Below are 12,028 nucleotides of genomic sequence, written 5' to 3'. Positions count from 1 at the left end.
TATTTTTATATTTTAAAAGTGATTTAAAAAAATTAATTTTTTTATATTTTTTAATTTAAATTAATTTTTTTTATGTTTTTATATTATTTTGATATGTTGATGTTAAAAATAAATTAAAAAAAATATATATATATATATATATTATTTTGATGCATTTCTAAATAAAAAAACATTTTAAAAAATAAAAGCTAACACAATATCAAGCGGGCTCTAAGTTGTATACTGATATAATAGATTGCTACTTAGATTTGTGCATCTAGTATGCTATAAATCCACTTTTTTTTTTATAATACTATAAATAAATTTTAAATAAAAAAAATTAACAATTTAGATTATAGTCTTGACTGGATTTAATAAGCTAGTTTTATTTTAATTAAATTTAAAAAAATAACAATAATAGTAAATGAAATTAAAAAAATAATCACAATAACCTAGTAAAAAAAAATTTAGAAATAAAAAAAATGAATAAAAAATCAATTCAAGTCAACCCATGATAATATAATAAATATATAACCTTAATAGGAAGAGCGAGTCAACCTAGATTAACCTGCGAAACTCGTGGCCCATGTTATAAGATTGAGATAACTCAGTAATAAAGAAATTGAAGAAAAACACAAAACTATTTTTTTAATAAAAATATTGAACGATGAAATCAAAAAAGAAAATAAACAAAAAAAAGATGTTGACCAGCATTAACTTTTTAAACTCATGACTCGAGTCATTAGACTAAAAGCACCATACATGGAAAAATAATGAAACTCAATTCCGAGCAAATCAAACATTGAAGGATAAAATTAAAAAGAAAATCAATTATACAAAAGGATAATAAAAAAATAATAATAATTAGAAGAATGGGGATAAAAATCAAAATAAAAATAAATTAGAGGACAAATATAAATTTTTGATTGAAGAGTGAAGTTAAAGAAAACAAAATAAATCAAAAGAATGAGGAACAAATTTTTTTAAAAATAATATATCATAATTTTGGATTAATGATGAAATTAAAAACCAATACAAATTGCACAAAAGGGAAAAAGAAAAAGAAAAAGAAAAAGGAAAGAATGGGCAATGAAATTACAATTGAATGATGAAATTGAAAAAAAAAATCAAAACCCTACAAAAAAACCATAGACAAATATTAGAAACTAAAAAAACTTGGCCCAAATTCGAAAGCAAAACAACTAAAGAGGTAGTTTTGAAATTTGAATGGTTAGGTGTTAAAATCAAGGAAAATAGAAAAAAAGATTAAAAAAAAAAAAAAGGGTTCTTAGTGTCATACTAGAGATCTGTTCATGACATGTGCCAAGGTAGGGGTTAAGGGGCCTTTAAGACGATTCAAACACCACCCTAAAAGCCATAGTGCAGCCATGTAAACATTGTTGCATACGTTGCACAAAAACAATAATCACCCTTCACATGGGCATTTCAATAACGATAAATAATAATAATAATAATAATAATAATAATAATAAGATCTTATTACTCTCGTAGTTAAGCCAATTTTTTATGCAATGATGGGTATGATATTTAAAATAAAAAACATTTAGTTATCAAATCAATTGAATAACTAAAGTTATTTTATTCTAATTGTTTTAATAATTATTAATTAATCTATTAAGTTAATAAATCCTATTAAAATTTGAATTAATTAAAACTAATCTATTAACAAATCCTATTAAAATTTAAAAGGACTACAACTAATTATATTTATTAATAAATATTATAATTATTAATTAACCTAAGGAAATTTAAATTGATTATAACTAATCTAACCATAATTATTAATTAACATATTAAATTAAGGAGTCCTATTAAATTTTAAATTTACCACAACTAATAATTTTCACCGATAATTATCATAAATATTAACCTAATAGATTAAGGAATCCTATGAAAATTTAGAATAACTACAAGTCTACAACTAATCATTTTCATTATAATTGTAATAATTATTAATTAAAGGAATCCAATCCAATTAAGATTTACGAATCATTTTCATTGATAATTCTTATAATAATTGATAATAAAATGAAATTCATAAATCAATTATTTTAATTTGCAAAGGATAAAGACTTTTTTAATTTTTTTTAATTGAACAAAAAAATATATTTTAATAGGTCATGATGTTCACAACCGTATAACCTATTGAATTGTAATGTGTTTCCAACATCATTTCCTCATTAACTTTGTTATTTTTAAAAAAAATATTTTTTAAACCATGGTAATTTACATAAAAAAAAAATTTACCATGTGTGAAGGCATGGAGCTAAATAGAGAAGAAATGGGGAAATAAGATTTTGATTAAGTTGATACATAAATCATGCTTGAATGTATTCATGTATATACATGGGTAATGTACTATGGTCATTCGATTAAAGCCGGTGAAAAAATAAAAATAAAATTTAATTCATTAGTCATATAGATGAATGTATCGAAGAAACATTAATAAATTTACAAATAGTCGATTCAATTGATGAAACAAGATATGACGAAGCCATATCAGATGGTAATTTAAGGAATAATTGGTTGGAAAATTGGAGATTTTTAGACATAAATGATGAGTACTTAAAAGTGTATTTTTATCAAGATTTTATATTATCATTTTTCACTCGAAGTATCAATAACTTCTTAATTAGAGCATGTTTTATAATATCATGTCTAATACTATAAGATACCTTTAATTTGTAGTAAATGTTCATCTTAAATGGAGGCCTATCACATAAATAAAATGATTGATTGATGAATTTAACTACTGAAATTGAGAAGACAAAGAGAGGGCTAAGCTTAGAAAAGAGATGCTGGTTCAATCCAAACTGGAACACTGTTCAGTCATTGGGTCATATCTGGAGCTGTAGATCTTGAATTTTGGTTTGGTTTATATGACTAGAAAGCTAAGACATAGGCCTAAAACTTTCATGAGGAGTCCAAGATTCAAAAGGTCGTTTTCAAGTTCAATTTGTAGCAACAACGAAGAATTCAGAATCTGTTTTGCAGCCCAGACACTGTTTAGTGTTCAGCTTATATCTCTAGCTCTAGAATTCCAAATGCACCGATTCTTTTTTACAATTTCCTAGAACTTTTATGAAAAAATATGCTCAAATTCTGATGTTAACAATAACGTTTTGTTCAGACAAGAAGATAAGGATTGTTACTAAGTCAAGATGTGACCACTCACTCATCAATTAGTCATCAAATCAATAGTTCTAAATTTTGGCCTATAAAAAGAGGCATTTGCCATGCATTTAGGCATACTCTTTTTCTTTGTATTTTGTAATCTTTATTTTTATTTTATGTTTATGCTTTTCATTTCCTTTACTATACTTAGTTAACTTATATCTTATTTATGTTCTTGTCTTGTTTATTTATGTTTCTCTTCTTCATTATGTTTAGCTAAGTTTATTACGTCAAGGTTAAAAGGTTTCACTAATGGTGTTAGGATAAGTATAATATAAACTCAATATGGACTTCAATGCTTATATCATAAACAACTTACTATTAACATGTCTTATCTTTTTATCTTATTAATTCTTAATACCTTGATTGTTAAATGATTAATCTAGATTTGTGTTGTATAACACTTGGTACAACAAATGCTTGGCACTCTCCTAGCCCAACCGTATGGTATTACCTATACCTGTGCTATGAAAGGAACTTGATTTGTTGTTAACATAAGTTAGCATCATGAATTCCTAACAATATTTAAAAGATTGGTGTTACTTAAATAAGATAATTAATATGATCATGTTAATAATTTATAATGAGCTATTAATGATAAATCATCCGATTGGAACCTCTTTTGTGTGTGGTTTCCAGTTGAGTAATAAAAAGAGTTTATATTATACTTATTTGAAATACCATTAGTGGATCCTCTAACCTATTTACCTCATCATCATCATCATTTCATAAAGCAGTTTAAAAATAAATATTACTCTAGATAACACTGTAGGGTGAAGGAGCATGAGTTTTTAGCCTTAAAATAGGAGGATATATCATTATTTAACTATGAAAGGAGGTTTCATAACCTTTTTATGTTTGCCTCATATTATGTCCTTACCAAGCAATATATGGTTGAGAGCTTACAAGATGAATTATGACATGAACTTAAGAAAGGATTGATAACATTGCAGTTTAGGAAGGCTAAATAGCTTATAGAGGTAGCCCATGCCCTAGAGGCATGCATAGCCAACAAGAGAAATGATGTTGATTTCTCCTTAGATAAACCTTTTTTTCAAAAAAAAAAAAATTGATTATTTAGTCAGTTCAAAAAAAAAAAAGGGCAACAACTAGATCTATTTAAAGAGTTAGTGCTGGGTTGATTGGAGAACAATAGAATTTGAAGAGTAGTTATGTCAGAAGGACTTCAGAACAAAAGACTATCATCTATCCCTATTATGCCTAGTGTGAGTAAAAACATCTAGGAAACTATTCTACATCGTCAATGTGATCTATATTTGTTAAGGAGAGGAACTCAGATAGCAGGATTGCTCACATTTTGGTATAGGTGTTACTATTATGGAGGACAAGGAAACTTTCGAAGAGATTGTCTTTATAGGATCGGGTTTACATAGGGATATAAACAACATACATAAAGTAAATAATTGTTAGCCATTGTAGATAGACCTGTTAGGATGGCATTGTCAGGGGCTAGTGGAAACAGGGGTGACCTAGAGCTTAAGGGGACGGAATAGAGGACAAAGTATTCCATATGACCTGGGAGGATGTTAAAGCTGCCTCAGATGTAGTGGCAAGTATGTTGTAGTTAGATTCTTAACAAATTTATGCATCGTTTAATCTTGTTGCTATATATTCGTTTGTGTTTTTCTAGGATTAAAGTAACAATGACATCTAAATGGGGTGAATTAAGTATTCTACTAATAATAACAAAAATTGCTATTAACCGTAATGGATTTGTTGTGATGTTCTTGATTCTAAGCTGATTAAGTCCCTACTGCCCCTATTATCATGGTTCTGGTTTTCTTTCTTGCTGTTTGTTAGGCCTATTCTGCTTTACTAGCTTGTTGATGTCATCTCGCAGGCCTGTTCTTTTTATTGGTTCTTCTTACTTGTTTTCTTTTAAGCCTTGTGCTGAGGTTAGCCTGTTGCTGGTTTTTCCATTTATGCAGTACCTTACCTGCTTGCTTTCTTGGTCGTTGTTGCCAAGGATTGTTTGATGTTGTTTGCTGGTTTTGCTGGCGTATTGCCTACTTGCCCTATGATTAACTATTATTAGCTTAGTTCTTCTAGTTCTTTTGTTTAGGTCCATTATTGGCCTTATGCGGGAGTTTGTTCTCATAGCTGCTGGTGTCTTCTTTGTTTTAAGGGAATCTATTCTCTTTTTCTGTACATGCTTGTATATTTCGACTTGCTGCTTTGCAACTTGTTTTATTTTGATCTATAATATTTCTTACATTTGATTAAAAAAAATTTCTTATTAACTCAATTAAACACAATTAACTAACAATATAATTAAAGTGCTTAAAGTAAAGAGTATAGGGATAGAAATTGCAAACTCGATTTTTAAGGTGGTTCGACAAGTCTACATCCACACTTAAAGCATTGAACTGGTCTTGAGTATTGTATTTTTTACTAATACAATCAAAGATGATAATGTCCTTGATGAATCCTTACCAAGCTTTTTTTCATCACTTAAAGAAATACTCTTTTCAAGATTTATTACCTTGGTGATATATCTCACCAATGACCAAAAGTGTTTTTACTTAAAATGAATGTTTTAATACACAAATATGAGTATGATATATTATTAATGATTTAAAGTTATTTTTTCTCATAAAATAGCTTGTAAATGATATATATGACGTTCACTCGAACATCTTTCTTAGTTCCAACTTTAATCCTTGATGAACAATCATAATAAATACATTTTTATGGAATCTTAGCCTAACATTGCTTTCTTGTTTCCATGAATCTATCTAAATATTATTTTATAGTTTCTCCAGGATACTATTTGAATTTAACTAAATCATCAATCACAAACTCTGGTCTTGTCCTTGAAAAATGAGTTTGGAATATGATTTGCATATCATTCCAATTCTAAATTGAATTTAGTGATAGATTTATGTACAAGTAAAAGCACTCCTAGCTAACAAATTTGGGAATAATCTTAAGTTTAAAAAGTCAGAATCAGATGCTCTTTTACACTAGCACTTGAATCTTGCTATATATTCTATAACAATTATAGTTTTATGGCCATTAAACAATATGAAATCTAGGAATTTAAAATTGTTAAGGTAGGGGTACATTCAATCAATGTAAATTGGATATAGTCTTTTATATGTTTACCTATGAATTTGTTGAATTTTTTATTTATTGGCTTATTCTATTATCCTTATAATGTATTTTTGGTCAACTTTATTTAAAGGTTCATTCATTTATAGGTTGTTTGGGATTATTCTTTCATCCATATTTTTTAGTGGTGAACTCTTATAAATAGTAAATTTAGCATTTGAGCTACTTCCAACTTATGTAATCCACCATTTCAATGCTTCAATGATGTGTCTTCGTAGATGAAACATGCATATATAAGCAATAACTATAAATCAAGATTGTCTCTACCACTAATGACTTGAAGTTTAGTTCTAGAGTGGGTCCTTGTAGTGCTCAAAATATAACGTGGATGATCTTCACAAAATCAAGTCTTTTTTAACATTTACGTCTTTCTTTTCTTTTTTTCCCTTCTTATTAATTGTGTTGTTTTATTCTTTTGAAACTGTTTGTAACCAAGGTAGAGACAATATCACCTCATTGGGATCTTATAGATACCCCTTTTGAGTATGCCTCGTATTGTCGTGGTTGTAAAACACCAAAAATTATGAGGAACAACAAGTTCTTGAGTTGACAATTTATGTAGGAAAGTCTTTTGACAAAGTTCTAGAATTGTTTAGCATCATGAAGCCCATTATTCCATATTATATTCAATTCCATTACAGAAACAAAGTTAATACATCAGATAAGCCTTGTTAAGTATTGGTTTTTCTCGGTTTAGTTGCATATAATAATCGTGTAATCTCTTATCCTTAAGCAACGGTTCTGCAGATTGTTGCTAAAGTTGGATAAGTACATAAACCTAATATCTTTTTCAGAGCCAACAAATAAGACAAGTCAACTAGTTGCCATACAGGTTGTGTTGTGAAATATAGCCACCCCAATAGCATTTTTCTTCAATGCCCTTGTACAAATTTTCTTCCGAGCCTTCAAAAGGTCCTTTGACTTTGTGCTTGTATAATGGCAAAACGGTAAGCTTGTAGTCGATTATCCTTTGTTTATAAAGGAGAATGTAGCTATTTTTTATGTGCAAGTGTTTGTAGCTAGAAGGGAAAGGAAAATGACAAACTTTTCTAACTTGTTCCACAGGAATTCTCCTTTTCATTCTCTTTTCCCCCCATATGGTTAGCATGATTTTTATTTCCCTTCATGTACCTGAATATATTGAACTTATGTCATAAACCCTGCTATAGCCATACAGGTCTCTTTCGGTTGCAAAATGTCATTTTAATTCTTCTAGATACATGCATATAGAACATTAATTATGTGATTATCCAAGCATCTATAAGAATGGTATATTCTTTCTTTTTAATGAAGTCCCGAGTCAAGTTTCAACCCTAACAAAATGATATCGAAACCAGTTTGATCTAGTCAATGAGTATTTGTGAGATTAGTTAGAACATGTGTGTTGAAGAAAATGGGAAATCCCAATAATAAATGGATTGTGGAGATGAGAGAGTGGATGAAAAATTGACATTTAAAAAATAAAATAAATTTGCAAGCTAATGGAGTCTAACAAGAAAATTAAAACTTTGCATGAAGAGAAATAGAAAAAGTCCAAAAAGAGCTTGGTACAAGTTGACAAGTCATTGCACATGTGATGATGTTGTACACGAGATAGATATTTACAAGGAATAAGATAGAAAATGATATAATGAGCCATGACAAAAAGAAGAAAATAAATACAAAGGCCACTTGAAGAGCCTAATCGTCAAAGAGAGATGTTTAGCTCAAGAAATATAGTTGCAAACACAAGAGAAGAAAAATGACTAAGAATAGCCATTTTCAAGCAAATACAATTGCTAAAGAAATGATTATTAAAGAGATGACAATTAGATGATATTAGGTGAACTTGATAAAAAGAGTGGCTAAGACAGAAATATAAATAAGATCTTTTCGAGATTAAGATGAAAAATTAAAAAAATAGTGTCAACAATTTGAGTTGTCATAAAGAAGAAGAAGAAGAAGACGACATTAAAGTTTTTGTTATCAACAAATGGTGAGAAACGTGTATCAGCCATGACAAAAATAATCCTCTAACATACTGTAAAATAATCCTTTAATGTAGTTTTAAATTCAAGGATTGAAAATTTTTCAAAATTAAAGGGATCATAATTAATTTTGAAATTTAAATTCAAAGTGTTATTTTAGTTGTTTTTGGTACATGTATTCATGACATTAATTATATGATTATCCAAGCATCTACAATTCTCCACATACTAGTATAATATAAATACGTGTTATGAAAAAGTATTGTAATCTTAAGTTTAATTCCTTGAAACTTCTTCTCTGTTATATGATATAAGAATGAGATATTCTTTATTCTCTAATATTAACATCGGAGGAACATCGGAGGAATTACTATACTCCATTTGAACTTATTGCTAAATCTTATACCCTATGGCATTTCTAAAAAAGTTTCATCACTTGAAAAACATGTTTATTGTTAGGAAAAACCAGGAACAACCGAAAAACAATTTTGCCAAATCACAATTCACAATTCACAATTTACAAGTCTCAATCCTTTTACCTCTTTATACAATCAAAATTAGGATCAAACAGTAAACAAAATAATGCAAACAATCACGCAAAACAACACCAAATTTCTATGTGGAAAACCTGTTGTGGGAAAAAACCACGAAACCGTAGTCCACATACAAACTTCCACTATCAACAAATAATGGGTTCACAATTGTTATTCCTTAGATTTAACTAAGGGTTACAACATACATATCATTAAGAACAATCTATTCTTGGAATACAACAAGATTAAAAGAGAAATATTTGAGAAAAACTCACAATACTGATATCCCTAATTTTTGACAAACCAACCAGCTTATACACCACCAATCTTCGATCCAATTGTTCAGAATGAAGAGTAACGTGTCGAGAAGCTGCTGTCAAAATCTCAGCTCGATCCAACGGTTCACGAGCTTCAAGATAAAGAATGAAGACAGATCGTTCAACTACCTCCTTTTCTTTTCTCTCTTATGTGTTATCTGTTTTGTTTTGCTCTAATTAATTACCGCCGCTACATTGGCAAACCTATTTTAATTTAAAGAGGCAAGTCATGCTATCTCTTGACAATTAATGCTGACCCTTTTATTATATGGTGAAAGACCACACACAACAAATCTCCCATTCACACATTATGTGAGTAATTTGTCATACTAGCGATCAGCTTGTAAACTTCAATGAAGAAGGCTCTACCAAGCCTACTTCCCTTCTACAAAACTCAAAATTCTCTCTTGGTAAAGGCTTGGTCATCATATCTAACACATTGTTATTAGTATGGATTTTCTCAACAACAAATGACTTCATTCTTATAGTATCTTGAATCCATTAATATCTAACTTCAATGTGCTTTGATTGAGAGTGAAAAGTAAGATGCTTACTGAGATGGATTGCACTTTAACTATCATAGTGCAACATAAAGTTCTATTGAACTAGACCAAGTTCATGTAAGAACTTCTTCATCCATAACAATTCTTTTCCCCCTTCAGTAAGAGCTTTATATTCAACCTCTATAATGGATAATGTAACATATTTTTGCAACCTTGATTGCTATAAGACTGCTCCCCTGCAAACTTCATCAAGTATCTGGATGTGGACTTTCTACAATCAACATCACTAGCTATATTTGCATTTGTGTATCCATCCAACATAGGTTTATTATTGCCAAAACATAAGCTAAAACTAAAAGTACATTTGATATACCTAAGTATCCATTTCACTGCTGACCAGTGTTCTTTATCAAGATTGGAGAGGAATCGACTAACCACACCAATTGCATGAGCTATATCCAGCCTTGTACAAACCATAGCATACATCAAGCTACCAATTGCGGATGCATAAGGTACCTTTTTCATCTCATCTTTTTCTTCATCACTTGAAGGACACTGCTTATAACTTAGTTTAAAGTGGCTTGCAAGTGGAGAACAAACAGGTTTGGAGTTGCTCATGTTGAATCTCTTAAGTACCTTTTGAACATATCTCTCTTATGATAGCCAAAGTTTCTCCTTCTTCCTGTCACATGAAATCTTCATGCCAAGAATCTATTTTACTGGTCCCAAGTCTTTCATTGCAAAAAACTTGTTTAACTCTTCTTTCAAAATCTAAATCTTTTTAGCATCATGGCCAACAATCAACATATCTTCCACATACAACAAGAGAATAATAAAGTTTCCATCTGGAAACATTTTTAGAAATACACAATGATAAGAAGTGGTCCTATCATAACCATGATCCACCATGAAAGAATCAAACTTCTTGTACCACATTGCCTTGGAGCTTGTTTTAACCTATATAAACTCCTTTTCAACTTGCAAACTAACTACTCTTTGCCTTTTGCTTCAAACCCTTCAAGTTGCTCTATATAGATCTCCTAATCTAAATCACCATGGAGAAAGGTAGTTTTCACATCAAGTTGCTTAGCTTCAAGATTCAAACTAGCAGTTAAACCAAGCATAACTCGGATTGAAGACTTCTTAACTACTAGTGAAAAAATTTCTTTAAAATCAATACCCTTCTTATGACTGATACCTTTCATAACCAATCTTGCCTTATACCTTGGTTGTGAGCAATGTTCATCAATTTTCAACCTGAACACCCATTTGTTCTTGAGTGCTATCTTACCTTTATAAAGCCTCACTAACTCAAAAGTATGGTTTTCATGCAAGGATTTCATATCTTCTTGCATTGCTTTCAACCACTCACTTTTCTTCTTATATGACATAGCCTCATTGAAGCATTTTGGCTCTCCCCCATTAGTAACTAGCACATACTCATGAGAAGAGTATTTGGTAGAAGGTTGGTGAGGTCTAGTTGACCTCCTTAATTATGGCTTATTTGGAGCTTTTTGCATAACCTATTCAAGAATAACATCAATATTATCATTAACTGATTCAAGATCATCAAATAATGGCTCAATAAGAAAACCACCATTATCATCATTTTCTAAATCTCCCACATGATTAGCAGGCATCAAAGGTAATTGTGGAGTAGGTCTTGGATTCAGATTAGATAGAATAAAAATAATGGATTATGTTTTCTCCTTCTGTTCAAAGTGTTCAATGGTTTGATCTTTAAAGAAAATGACATCTTTGCTTCTAACAATTTTCTTCTCCTTTAGATCCCACAACCTATAGCCAAACTCATCATCTTCATAGCCCAAGAAAACACACTGATTTCTCTTGTTGTCAAGCTTAGACTTTTCATCCATTGGAACATGTACAAATGCTCTACATCCAAACACTCCCAAGTATGCATAAGAAACATCATTTCCTTTCCATACTTTATCTGGAACATCAAATTCAAGAGGAACTGATGGAGAAAGGTTGATCATGGCAACTGTAGTCTTCATTGCCTTACCCCTAAAAGGACTTAGGTAGCTTTGTATGAGAGAGCATGCATCTAATTCTTTCAACAATGGTTCTGTTCATTCTCTCAGCCACTCCATTCTGTTGTGGAGTCTTAGGAACTGTCTTTTCCAACTTGATACCATGTTCCTTGCATTACTTCTCAAAAGGATCCTTGTATTCACCACCATTGTCAGCTCGAATACATTTCAGTTTTCTACCAGTTTCTCTTTCAACTCTGGCATGAAAATCCTTAAAGACATCAAGCACCTGATCTTTAGATTTCAAACAAGTAACCTAAATTTTCATGGAGTGATCATCAATAAAATGAACAAGTACAATGCACCTCTAAGAGACTTATCAATCATAGAAAAAATATCAGTATGAAC

Source organism: Populus alba, chromosome 3 (assembly GCF_005239225.2).
Source record: "Populus alba chromosome 3, ASM523922v2, whole genome shotgun sequence".
NCBI lineage: Eukaryota > Viridiplantae > Streptophyta > Magnoliopsida > Malpighiales > Salicaceae > Populus > Populus alba.
Note: the sequence above shows the minus strand (reverse complement) of the source record.